This window comes from Mustela lutreola, chromosome 1 (genome assembly GCF_030435805.1).
Source record: "Mustela lutreola isolate mMusLut2 chromosome 1, mMusLut2.pri, whole genome shotgun sequence".
Lineage (NCBI taxonomy): Eukaryota > Metazoa > Chordata > Mammalia > Carnivora > Mustelidae > Mustela > Mustela lutreola.
In genome coordinates this window covers 134,517,900-134,532,443 of record NC_081290.1, presented here as the reverse complement: position 1 = coordinate 134,532,443, position 14,544 = coordinate 134,517,900, and the positions used below count along the sequence as shown (strand labels likewise).

The following is a 14,544-nucleotide window of genomic DNA, read 5'->3' as shown; positions in this document are numbered from 1 at the left end:
GGAGCCAGATGTGGGACTCAATCCCAGGACCCTGGCTGAGATCATGACCTAGGCTGAAGGCAGTGGCTTAACCGACTGAGCCACCCAGGCATCCCCAAATGGAACTTTTCAATCTCTTACTTTTCAGATGATATTTAACTTCATATCTATCTTCTGAGGAAGAATTAAGAGCATAAATAAATATAAATTTACTTCATTTGTGATCAAATTGTAAACACTACAAAGAATGCCTTATGGAGGACTCAGTTATTTCCTTGTGAAGAATAGAATATATGCCACCCCAAAATATGCATTTAGGCTTGTGGGTTATTTTGAGCTGAAGGTGGTGAAGACCTAGTAGATTCAGGAAGAACTTTTACCTCCCTCTTGACTGTCTAAAAGAATTTAAATAAGGAACCTGGCCCAGAAAGAGAGCAACTGCCAGGGGATAACTTTTTTATCTGAAAGACTTAGCAGCATGGCAGGGGAAATGTGATTTCCAAACATCTCTTCTTCTTATCTTCCTGTGAATTGCCCTTCTCCTCTTTAAAGGCCCAGGCCCCTTTACCATTCCACACTCAGGATAGCCTATAAGCTTTAGTTGCATGAATGCCTCTGGGTCTCATATTTCGGGCTCCTGTATATATGGAATTCAGTCTGTTTTTCTCCTGTTAATTGATCTTAGAGCAGTTGAATTATTAGACCAGCCAAAGAACCTAGAAAGGAAAAGAAAAAAAATTTCTACTCCTATATTTATAAAGGGATACAAACTGTGCTTCAGTGGTAGGGTTAAGGTGATTTGCATTTGTAAACTTAAGTCTTTTCATATACAAAATCTATAAAATATCAATATGAATGAAGCTAACTAATTGTTAGCTAATGGATTTATCACAGTTTTTCTCTGTTGTAGGTTTCTGTTTCAATATTCAGTCACCACACAGAGAGAGGAATGGGTTTCCAAGTGCCAAAGTTTTCTGAATATGTTTGAATTTTCACTCAATAGAAATAATTTTCAAGAAAAGACTAAGTTAAGGAATCTCTCTAGTCTAAAAGTTGGGAAACTATCAGTGCTTACATGTCTTTAAATATATTGATTCCACATGAGTTTCTACTTAGAGCTTATAGTAGGGACCATATAGTGGTCTTTAAGAATACTATTATTTTTGTTCAGTTGTTTTTCATTTTAAAGTGGGAACAGTGGGTTCCAATCTGTAGATAAATCAACAACTTAAACATTTCTGGAATATCCCTTAAAATGTGTCACATGATTGCATAATTTTAGTAAAAACTTTATACATATTTTCATGTTTTAATTTGGTAACTATTAGGCCTAACCCTAGGTTAAACACAAAGCACTGAGCTGAATTTTGGAGGGATAGTTTAAGGTCAAAAAGAAGCACTTTTTGAGTGGCATTATTTTTAAAAAAGGAGAAAAAATATTAGAGTAGAAATGCAACAAAGTACTTCACAATTAATAAAGGGAAGGATTATTTTGTGAACTTTTATTTTAGATGTTTTCATTTTTCTCTCTGTGCGTATGTATATACATATGTACTATGTCATAATACAAAATGTATTTGATATTCTGGGTTGTAGTCAAATGACAAAACTAAAACAATTTAGAAACAAGTTTGATGTCAGTTATTCAAAGGAGAATGATTGTGGGTTGAGGGCGTACAGTGTCTCACAAGCAGTGCAGCACTCTTCCTAAGGGATTTTGGGCAAAAACTAGTTTTATCGTGTATTACAGACAATGTAGAAAGAGGGCATAACTGCCTGGGGTTGTATACTTACTGCTACTTGAAAAGATCAGAGAGCAAGAAAGTAAGTATAGAGCTCAGAGTTAGGCTGGCATTTGGGGCTTCCCTACCTGGATATACTGTGTTTCTGGTCAAGTAGAGCATTTATAGGAAAATGTAAGTTTGGTAGGCTGATGTGGCATGCCAGGCAAGAGCAACTATCTTGGGCCTAGAAATTTATTTCAGTGTAGTCAAAATATATGAAGGTCCTTACTCTTAGAAATGCCTGCAGCTGGGGGAAAGAAGAAAAAGAAGAGAGAGCTATAGAGATAAGGAAGCACAACTCACACCAATGTCAAACGCTAAGCAAGAAAGGCATGATGCGTAGAATGATCAAAAGTATCAAAGTGTGGAGTAAGTGCTTCATGTTTAAATGAGGTATAGGCCAAATCCATCCATCCAATTTGGCAGGAAAGAGGTTTCTGGTGCCAATGAAGAATGTAATTTTAATTGAGTGTTAGATGCAATGGTCAGAATTTTTTTTAAAGAATTAAGAGCTAATAAGGAGATGAACTCATGTCATCAGATATAAGTGATTTATACTAATATTTGAAAATAAAGAAAATGAAGGATACTTAAAGAATAAGACATGGCCTAGGAAAAAGTTGATTAAGACAGTAAGAAGATGAATCGATTTGAAAGCGGTATTTGGTTTTGGAAATAAAGAACCAAAGAGAGATATGAAGGTGGAGTAGTTATATAATGCAGAAAGTCAAGACAGAATTACTAGTACAGGGGAGGAAACGTTTTTCTCTATTCTTCTGAGTTATTTTTGCTGGCCTATATTTAAATTGACATAAAACATATTAAGAGGAGAAAAGTAAGTTTAATTTTATTTGAATGGGATTCCCATGAAGACATGAGAGGCTTAAAGAGAGTTAGGCAGTGAGGTTTATATATCACGCGAACTAAGGTAAAGGGAGTAGGAGTCTGGGGTTCAAAGGCAAGGGAGACAATTCATAGGAAGATGGGAAGAGCACGTATTTGTTATGCAGAGACTGGGGGACACAGGGAGGAATTTGAACTACTTGCAGACCCTGCCTTGCTCCCCTCAACTTACTATACCTAGCCCATGCCCTTTGTAGTTGTATCTGCTCATAGCTCTCTTCCTGGGCCCTCTATCTAAATTCTTAGAGTCCTTTGAGGGGGAAAGAAAAGCTCTTTCTGAGGCCTTGATTGTCTTCAGCTCAAAATAATTTGTATGCCAAGATAGAAAATTTTGGGAAAGGACATTTTGAACCCTTCATGCCATGCAGTTTGCAGAAATAGACAATGACCAGTGAAGTTGGAGATAGGCTCAAATTGGAGGATGCATCCTCAGGAATGTATCAAATTAACCCAGTTTGTAGGAGTCAGAAAAACCGATCTTTTGAATTTCAAAGTCATCATTTGAAATGTGTTCTAGTTCAGTTTTCATTATTCATGGATTCTGTATTTGGAAATTCACCTGCTCACTAAAATTTATTCATAACCCCCAAAGCAATATTTTCGTCACTTTCACTGTTGCCTATGCACACAGAGCAAAATATTTATGTTGCCTGATCCATATGCTCCCAGCTGAGGTAGAACAAGGGGACACTGCCTTCTTGTTTGAGTCTTACATTGTGAACAAGTCTTCTTTTAGCAGTCAACTTTGTGCTGTTTTCTACTTTTTTTGTGTGCAATTAATTGGTCATTTCACTGTTTAAAATGACCCCAAGCATAGTGCTAAATTTCTGTCATGTACAAGAAGACTGTGATATGCCTTATAAAGAATGCTAGAGTAAGAATATGTTAGACATAGGCATCATTCAGGCATGAGTTATAGTGAGTTCAATGTTAATGAAGCAATAATATAAATTTAACAAGGGGTATTTCAACAGATACAGACATGAAAGAAAGTATTTTTTGATCAGTTGATGGAAATATGACTAGATACTCACCAGGACCTAATAGAGTATATCCCCTAGAAACAGTGGTTTAATATTTGCTAATTCAATGTTCACAGTGACTATTTAGAATATAACTACCGTGAATGACAAGAATTGATTGTATTTTTAAATAGTCCATATTTAAATAGATTTTTCAACTGGAATATTAATAATCCTTTAAAATATTTTTCAGTTCTGTTTTATTGTGTCATAATATACTTTTTAGACCAGGGTGCATGGTATTTGATAAAACATTTTTCAAAGTTTCTATATTGAAGCAAAGAAAATGTATTTTTTTTTCTTTTCACAAAAACCAAACTAATTATTTGGAAGAAATTTCATAATTTATTCAATTGTATGGATATTTCAAATGATGAGTATTAAAAATGATTTGTGTATTGGGCACCTGGGTGGCTCAGTAGGTTAAGCATTTGACTCTTGATTTAGGCTCAGGTTATGGTCTCAGGTTCTGGAATGAGACTGACTGGCTTTGCCTCTGTGCTCTGTGGGGGTGTCTGCTTTTCTCCCTCTCCCTCTGCCACTCCTCCTGCTTTCACTTGCTCACTCTCTCTAAAGAAAATAAATCTTTAAAAAAATGATTTGAGTGTTAAAATGATTTTTAAAGAAATACTTAAAAAATTGTTCTAAGTATTATTATCATCTTATATGCCATAAATAATAGCTTTGGTATGCATTCATATGGTATATTAGTATGTGTGTTTTCTCCATATGAGTTTGAATCTTTAACATAAATTAATTTATAAAGTTTGGTCAATTGTATGAACAATTCCTTAATGCTTCCTAAGCCTTCTGTTCCATTGGTTCAGCTGTCTATTTTTCCTGTAAGCATTTTTACAATAATGTTTCTGTTTATATTATCAGGTAGGAAACCTGCTAAAGAAATGAAAATATTTTAGGACAATGAGCTTTAAATGTTTTTTGTAGGAAGCATGGAATAAAAATGTTGAACAACCTTTTTAAAAAAAATATTTAAATTTTGTTTAGTTAACGTACAGTGAAATATTGTTTTTTGGGTAGAATTCAGTATTTGGGTGGCTCAGTCCTTAAGCATCTATCTTCGACTCAGGTCATGATCCCAGGGTCCTGGGCTCAAGCCCCACATCAGGCTTCCTGCTCAGCGGGAGCCTGCTTCTCCCTCTGTCACTCCCTCTGCTTGTATTCCCTCTCTCTCTCTCCCCCACCGTCAAATAAATAAATCTTAAAAAAAAAAAAAAAAGAAAAAAAAAAAGAGGGGCACCTGGGTGGCTCAGTAGGTTAAAGCCTCTGCCTTCGGCTCAGGTCATGATCCCAGGGTCCTGGGATCGAGCCCCACATCGGGCCCTCTGCTCCGTGGGGAGCCTGCTTCCTCCTCTCTCTCTCTCTGCCTGCCTCTCTGCCTTCTTGTGATCTCTGTCTGTCAAATAAATAAATAAAATCTTAAAAAAAAAAAGGGCGAATTCAGTGATTTGTCACTTATATACAACACCCAGTGCTCATCACAAGTGCCCTCTTTAATACCCATTATTCATCCGGCCCATCCCCCTCCTCCTCCCTCCATTAGCCCTCAGTGTGTTTTTTATCATTCAGAGACTCCCATGGTTTGTTTCTGTCTCTTCTTTTTTACTCTTCCCATATGTTCATCTGTTTTCCTTTTTTAAAATTATGTTTTCCTTCTTAAATTTTATATGTGAGTGAGATCATATGGTATTTTTTTTCTTTGACTGACTTATTTCACTTAGCATGATAGACTGTAGCTCTATCCATGTCCTGCAAATGGCAATATTTCATTCTTTTTTGATGGCTGAGTAGTACTCCATTGTATCTATATACCAACTCTTCTTTATCCATTCATTAGTTGATGGACATTTGGTCTCTCTCCCATAGTTTGGCTATTGTTGATAATGCTGCTATAAACATCAGGGTGCATATATCCCTTCAAATCTGTATTTTTGTATCCTTTGGGTAAATATCTAGTAGTACAATTGCTGGTTCATAGGGTAGTTTTATATTTAACTTTTTGATGAACCTCCATACTATTCTCCAGAGTGCCTGCACCAGTTTGCATTCCCATCAACAGTGCAAGAGGGTTCCCCTTTCTCTGCATTCTTTCCAACACCTGTTTCTTCTATTGTTAATTTTAGCCATCTGCTATGTAAAGGTGGTATCTCATTGTGGTTTTGATTTGTATTTCCCTGATGATAAGTCATGCAGAGCATCTTTTCATGTCTCTATAATATATTTGGATGTCTTTGGAAAAGTGTCTATTCATGTTTTCTGCCCATTTTTTAAAAAGTGGATTATTATTATTTTTTGGGGGGGTGTTGAGTTTGATAAGATCTTTATAGATTTTGGATGCTAAACTTTTATCAGCTATGTCAGTTGCAAATATTTTCTCCATTCTGTAGGCTACCTTACAGTTTTGTTGATTGTGTCCCTATGCAGAAGCTTTTTATCTTGATGAAGTCCCAGTAGTTCATTTTTGCTCTTTGTTTCCCTTGCCTTCAGAGACATATCTAGAAAGAAGGTGCTATGGCCAAGGTCAAAGAAATTACTGCCTGTATTCTTCTCTAGGATTTTGATGGTTTCCTGTCTCACATTTAGGTTTTCATTCACTTTGAATTTATTTTTGTGGATGGTGTAAGAAAGTGATTGAGTTTCATTCTCTGCCTCTGGCCGTCCAGTTTTCCCAACACCATTTGTTGAAGAGACTGTCTTTTTTCCATTGGATATTCTTTCCTGCTTTGTTAAAGATTAGTTGAGATTATAGTTTTGGGTCCAATTCTGGGTTCTTTATTCTGTCCCATTGACCTGTGTGTCTGTTTTTATGCCAGTACCATACTGCCTTGATGACTATAGCTTTGTAATATAGCTTAAAACCCAGAATTGTGATGCCTCCAGTTTTGTTTTTCTTTTTCAGGATTGCTTTGGCTCTTCAGGGTCCTTTGTGGTTCCATACAAATTTTAGGATTGTTTGTTCTAGCTCTGTGAAAAATGTTGGCAGTATTTTGATAGGGATTGCATTAAATGTGTACATTGCTTTGGGAAGTATAGACATTTTGATACTGTTTGGAGAACAACTTTCTCATATTTATGCCTTTGCTGTCCTCTTAAGAGAGATCACATAATGAATTAATGAGAGTTATCCTTGTTTGAATCATGGGACTCAGCATATGACAATATTTTAAAAATTTAATATACATCCTTCTGAGAATTTAACTGATAGGCACATGTTATTCATCAGTTTAATAAGCATTTAATAAACCAGATTATATAAAATATAATATAATTATATAATTATAATTATATAATTTTATATAACCAGGTTATATAAAATATTTCTGTGATAAAAAGGTAAAGATGATTGAAGAAAGAAAAAGAAATCAGTTGGAGACTACAAACTTATGAGAGACTCTGAGCCATAACTACTCAACTAAGCTGCTTCCAAGTTCCTGACAGTCAGAAAGTGTGTGAGATAATAATTGCATGTTATTTGAAGCCAATAAAATTGGGAATAATTTGGTATGCAACTGATACATTTTTTATTATTACTTTGGATCAGGAATTTTAATGTATTTTTGCTTGTATTGCTCAATGAGGTTTGTGAGAAGGAGTAATTGAAAGTAGCTTTGGGGGTGCCTGGGTGACACAGTCAGTTAAGTGTCTGACTCTTGGTTTTGCCTCAGATTGTGATCTCAGTGTTGTGAGATTGAGCCCTGCATTGGGTTCCATGCTCAGTGTGAAGTCTCCTTAAGTTTCCCTTTCCATCTGCCTCTGCTGCTCCTCCTGCAGGAGAACATACTCTTTCTCGCTCTCTAAAATAAATAAATCTTTAAAATAGAAGAAAGTAACTTTGTATGGGTTGGGGAATGGGCTAAATGGCTGATGGGAGGGCACTTGTTATGATGGGCACTGGGTGTTGTATATAAGTGATGAATCACTGGACTCTACTCCAAACAAATATTGCACTGTATGCTAATGAACTAGAATTTAAATTTTAAAAATAGGAAAAAAAAAGCACTGTACTGAAATTCCAGAATTCTCAGAATATCAGGAAGATCCTAATCCTAAGGAAGATTACTTTCTACATTATGTATTCTAGAGATTATGTATTCTACATATCAGGGCACAATAAATACAAAAACATATAGTATGCAACAATAGCATAGAAAAAATAGAATACAAGCAATGCTGCTTTCCTCTATGTAAATGTGTAAAAGATATAAATACATAAATACGTAAAATAGGACACAGAAAACAGAATGTAAACTATGAGCTTCTTTAATGTGAAAGGTCAGGATGTGAGAAGTGGAAGGAGGCAAAAATATGTGTGTGTGTGTGTGTGTGTGTGTGTGTGTGTGTGTGTGTGTATTTAAGTAAGCTCTACACCTGGCATGGAGCCCAACACAGGGCTTGAACTCACAACCTTGAGATCAAAAGCTGAGCTGAAATTGAGAGTTGGATGTTGAACCAACTGAGCCACCCAGGAGCCCCAAGAATGAATTCATTTTTTAATACTAGATACTGCATATAATTGGGTTTCTTGTAGTTTCTTTCTGAATTTCCTGTAGCTTTGGCTGATAAAGCAGAACAGCAAAAAAGTTAAACTAGAACTTGAGAAGTAAACTACAACTTAGATTTTATCTCAGGAGGTTCTAGATTTCAGCATTTATCATGGAAGGAGAAAAAAATACTAGGACTAAGTTTTAGGTTGGGTTCAAGAATTTTCCTGAAGTATAGGTATGCTTGTTATGTGCCTAATACATTAGAACTAGCATGAACTAATGTGAATATGAAATAATAAAATGCAGTGTTCTGAAAAGTGAGTTGATGGTCTTGTATATTTCTGTTCTGTAACACTATATAAAGTTTGGAATTTGAGATATGGGGAAATAGGGATTCTTTCCACAGTCTTCATATGTGAAGAAGATAGGAACTAAGCTGGATATAACCAAGAATACATTCTTGGAAATTAGACACATGAGGAGAGAGTGAACTGTGAGAAAGAAAGAGATATAGAAGAGGAGTTTTAAGAAAAGTCTTATTGAAGGCATCTGTGGAGAAAGCACTGTGAAGGAAGGGAAATTAGAGCAAATTGCAGCAGGAAAAACAGAATAGGGTGCTGTAAAGGCATGGATACCTCAACTTTATTTAAGCTGCAATAAAACTTATGTTAGTATAAAACCATATTTTTACTCTTGATTAGGTCCCAGCAAAGACTGTTAGACTCTGTGTAACTCAGAAACACTGCTAAGCTGAAATTTGTTGCTGGGGTGAAGAAGGATTCTGGTAAGGATAGTTTATGTGGAAACCTTTCCCATTTTATCCAATGTTAAAAATCTCTTTAAAAATTCTGTGTCTGGTGAGTGCTGTGAAGTGTGTAAACCTGGTGATTCACAGACCTGGGGATAAAAATATATGTATATAAAAAATATATGTTTATTAAAAAAAAAAAAAAAAAAAAAATTCTGTGTCTGTCTTTGATTTAACATCTTATGGGGCCTAAAAATCACATCATTTTCATTGTATATTTCTGTGGATTTAAGAGATTAAGGAGAATTAGTTCTAATACGAGGGCATATCTTGAAAAAGCTTATTCCAAATAAATCCATTGTAAAATTTCATCATCTTTATCTTTGACTGTTCCCCTTTGAAGTGTATTAAAGTAATACATTTCATCAAGGGAAAAAGGAAAAATAGGCTGAAACCCCATGTTGGTAATTTATTATGACTATCATAATGTGTCAATAAATTAATTTTACTGACTAAAGCAAGGTAATGGATTAAAGATTTTCATTGTTTTTATGGTCACCTCTTGTTCAATTCAGTTTAAATTTCTGGCAAAATTAATTATAGAAAAGATACATGTGAATTGTATTATGTTTTTGTAAGCATGTGCCATAAATAGTTCTTGTATAGTTTATTCAGCTTGTGCATATATTATAAGACTTTAGAAAAGGTGTTAGAAGCATATCAGATTAAATATGTTTTCTGTTGTTTATCCAGATAGTAATAACTCTAGCTTTTCAAACCATTCGGTAGCACCCAGAAGTTAATTTTTGTCTTTTATGTTAATTTCAGTTAGGATTCAAGTCCAGTGTAAGTTTCTCAGAGATGCTCTGCTTCATTTTAATAGAACTCAATTGATAGAGACATTCCAGAAGTAAACATTTAAGGTGGGTAAAGCATAAATTTTCATTTAAAAATATTTCAGAAATTGGGACGCCTGGGTGGTTCAGTTGGTTAAGTAGCTGCCTTCGGCTCAGGTCATGATCCCAGCGTCCTGGGATCGAGTCCCACATCGGGCTCCTTGCTCCGCAGGGAGCCTGCTTCTCCCTCTGACTCTGCCTTCCACTCTGTCTGCCTGTGCTCGCTCGCGCTCGCTCTCTCTCTGACAAATAAATAAATAAAATCTTTAAAAATATTTCAGAAATAATTTGCCATCTGATGTGAGTTTCAGTTCATAGTATCTATGTGGTAACCAAATTATAAGAAAAACATGGCTTTCTTATAAAGTAAGATATTTATAATATGCTTTATAGAGATAATATCGACATTTTATGATTCCGTTTTCTTTTTTTGGTAGTGATGCTAGTATTGGTAAATCCTTCCTTAGGTTTCAACGAATTATTTCCTTGATTCAATTTCCAAATACATAAAATAAAGGAGACATTTTTCTACAGATTGAATTGTTCAGGACAGTAGTATCTCAGGATCTACTTTACTTGGCTGATGGAGTTGTAGAGAAAAAGGGACAGCTAGGAGTGATAGGATGCAAAGTTTGAAGCATAGTATGGAGACAGTCTGCTCAAGGCCTGGTTTTTATTATTATTATTTTTTAATTTTTTAAATTATTACCATTATTATTATTATTATTTGCAACATTCCAATATTCATTGTTTATGCACCACACCCAGTGCTCCATGAAATATGTGCCCTCCTTAATACCCACCACCAGGATCACCTAACCCCCCACCCCACCTCCTTCAAAACTCTCAGTTTGTTTCTCAGAGTCTACAGTCTCTTGTGGTTTGTCTCCCCCTCCAATTTCCCCCAACTCATCTTTCCTTTTCTTCTCCTAATGTCCTCCATGTTATTCTTTATGCTCCAAAAGTAAGTGAACCATATAATAACGGACTTTCTCTGCTTGACTTATTTACTCAGTATAATCTCCTCCAGTCCCATCTATGTTGATGCAAAAGTTGGGTATTCACCCTTTCGGGTGGCTGAGTAATATTCCATTGTATATATGGACCATATCCTCTTTATCCATTCATCTATTGAAGGGCATCTTGGCTCTTTCCACAGTTTGGCTGTTGTGGACATTGCTGCTATGACCATTGGGGTGCATATGGCCCTTCTTTTCACTACATCTGTATCTTTGGGGTAAATACCCAGTAGTGCAATTGCAGGGTCATAGAGCAGTTCTATTTTTAATTTTATGAGGGATCTCCACACTATTTTCCAAAGTGGAATGCATTTCAAAGGGAATGCACCAACTTGCATTCCCACCAACAGTGTTGGAGGGTTCCCCTTTCTCCACATCCTCTCCAACATTTGTTGTTTCCTGTCTTGTTATTCTTTACCATTCTAACTGGTATAATGTGGTATCTCAGTGTGGTTTTGATTTGAGTTTCCCTGATGAAGGCTTGGTTTTTAAAGGCATGGACATCATCCATAGATATTTGTCCTGTTCATTTTTTGGCCCTGAGAAGTTCAGTCCAGGATAATGGTGTGTTATCAGAGGTAAACAGAGCCACGCCCTGCTGAATGCAAGATGGATATGAATAGAAGAATCAGGCAGGCAGCCATGCAGACAGATTTTGGTGTGTGGCAAGATTCTAGACCCTAAGTTGTAACTAAGGAAAGCTCTGGGGATTTGTGTGGGATATTGAGAAAATCTCAGACCCTGAGAGATTAGGTCTTTGGGCACATTAATAAGACAGCAGTTCAGGAATAAATGAGTAAGACTGGGATCTGGTTATCAGTAACATCTGTACAGTAGGTATGTTGCTTTAGAAGTAAGCAGAAATGAGCAGTTGTGACAGCTATACCCTGAACTAAGAGCTAGAGAGGAGACTTGCTGATATCCTCTGTTACAATCACAAGGGCGGTATTAAGTACAAAATACTATGTTAATGATTCTGAGTCCAGTAATGATTCTGAATCCCAAGAATGCTATGTTATAGGTGCTTAGAAACTCCCTGCATAATGCCAGCATTATTTCTCAAGCAGAGCTGAACCTATGAATAATTTTGCAGAGGTAGGAGAGGAGAAGGACATGACAAAGGTATTTACAGTGCTGAGTCTCGTGTTAACTACGCAATATGTTATATAAACTGGGCCATAGTACAGTATGAGTGGATATGTTTCTGTGCATAAGCATGTATGCTTATTAGCTGTTGCATTTTGCACTGAAATTAAAGATGCAGCTAGAGTTGTATGTATATAAGGGTTTTTAAACTATAATACTCCTTGATCAGCCAAGCAAAGGACAAATTATTTTGTTAACACAATTGAATCTAAGACATTAGAAAATATTTTTATTATGTTATCATTCAAGGTCTGTATTGTTTTATTCAGTATATTAAGATATTGTTGGTGGGTGAAAGGAGCAACTACATATTAAATACATTTTTATCAAAGAATTTATAAAATAGCTGTTAGCTGCATATAGGCCATGGGTGAGTTTGTGGTATAGGAATAGTATTTCTAATCTTCAGGATATCAGACAGGAATTTGTATTTTTTGATTATTGGTTGTCATTCACCGAAATGAATATTTCTGTGCTTGAACTCTTGTCATCATATAATCCCCTGTCATCATAAGGCATTATATGCACCTGTGACTTCATATACTCCTTTGTCAATGTGTGTGCATGTGTGTATGTATATGATAAATCTTTATAAATACAAAGACACAGGTGGATTCACCTGTAGTTCCAGGAATAATATTTAAGCATTGTGAGGAATTTGTGGTGTTTTGCAGCAAAGGTTATAAATGTAGTATAATAACTCTATATATTAACCTTCAAAAACTAGCAGTCATTTTTGTTCAGCAGTCAAGTGAAGACAGTGATTACAGCCAAAAGATGATGAATGAAAATGATACGGCTTGATTAAAATTAGGTTTTACTAAAATTAGTACTGACTTTGTTCTTTGTGAACTAATCAAGCTTGTCATGTAAGTTGGTGCCTCTTTTTTTTTTTTTTTTTTTAAAGAACAGATTCTATGCAAATGAAATAATATGGTGATTGAATTCCAAAAATTTCTCACTGGTCAGTCATCCTATTATACATTTTAGGATATCATTTTATGAGTTAATTCAAGACACTTACTGATGATATGACCAGGGGTCATTTAATCATTTTTATTATAATTATAGCATTAAAGCACATATAAGTTTGTCCATAATCAGTCAGAAGAACCTGAAAGTAGAGTTGGTTATAAAGTTAAGAACTTATTCTCTTGTCAAAATATATTACTCTCACTTATCTTTATAAGTCTTGACCTATATCATTACAGGTTCAGGGAAAAGAGTATAGAAGAGAATGCATTCATTCCTTCAATAGTTTAATGTTGGGTATTTATGTATAATTTGGGCTGAGAGCTAGGAGCAAAAGACAGGAAATTTGGTCTAATGTCATGAATTTTTATCTTAACATTTAGTCCTCTACCGCACATCAGAATGCCTACACATTTATAACTCTTTCATTCTGTTCTCCCACTTAGGATTGTGTGCGTCAAGCATTTCAGGGTTTCCTGTTCACATGTCTCTCCAGACTTAAAAGATGACATATTAACTGCTCAAAATTTGAAGGATTTACATGCTAGATTTATTCTATTTTGAACCATATTGCAGGAGTGTGTTCAAGGGGAAAAGGAGATTCTAAACTACTAAGAATCTAGTAATTGGAGTTTCTAAATTTTAACAGGCTTTAAAAAAATAAGTCAGTGAATTCTCCATCAGTGAATTATGGAATAAATATTCGTAATATGTCAGGAATACTGAGAAGAAAATTTCTGCAAAGATGTGATTGGGTGATCTGTATTTTGATCTTACCTCAAAACTTCAGCATTATTACTATTTTTTAAAAAATCTCTTATGCTTTTTCTTTCTTTATCAAAGCAATGTGGATTTTCTTTATCAAGCAATGTAGAGCGAGAATTTGGACAAAGTGAAGAAAAATGCATCATTTCTTTTTGCTCCTCACCTTAAGTCCCAGACCCTTCTATCTATCCACATCTTGTTCACTAAGCTGAGATTCTACTTGTAAGGAAAAGTAGCATTCCTTAAGCATTTATGTTCTATTTTTATATATGTATTGTTCTCAGATTTCTAGGCAGCAATGCTTTCAGGGATAGGGTTATTCTGATATTCCAGGGATTCTAAAATTTCAGTACTATGTTTGTTTGAATTAATAGTTCATTGTTGTTTCACTTTCAAGAAGAACCACTCACGTGACTGTACAGCTAAATCTCAATTCCTCATTGGCTATCGGCAGCCGGCCTTACTTCCTGGTTATATGGGCCATTCCACAGTGCTACTCACAACATGGTAGTTTACTTTGCCCAGAGTGAGAGTTCCAAAGAAAGCACCAAGGAAGCCATGAAGTCATAAAGATGGCTGTCATGACCTAGTCTCGGCAGTTCACACATCCAGCTTATCCTATTTATCGTTAGGAGAAATGGACTAAGTCTAACCCACACTTGAAGGGAGGGTAAGCAGGCTGTACCTTTTGAAAGGGAGAAATATCAAAGAATTTTTGAAGGTTGAAAAAAACTACTACGTAGCACTACAATTAGTGATAGTTGCTATTTAGTGAGAGTTTTTTTTTTTTTTTTAAATAAATGGGACA

General features: G+C 35.4%; 1 protein-coding gene across 2 annotated transcripts in view; it reads left to right on the top strand.

Moving 5' to 3' along the window:
* The window catches only part of MARCHF1 (membrane associated ring-CH-type finger 1), a 922,254-nt gene that overhangs the window by 140,669 nt on the left and 767,041 nt on the right, over positions 1-14,544 (top strand). The window lies entirely within an intron of this gene.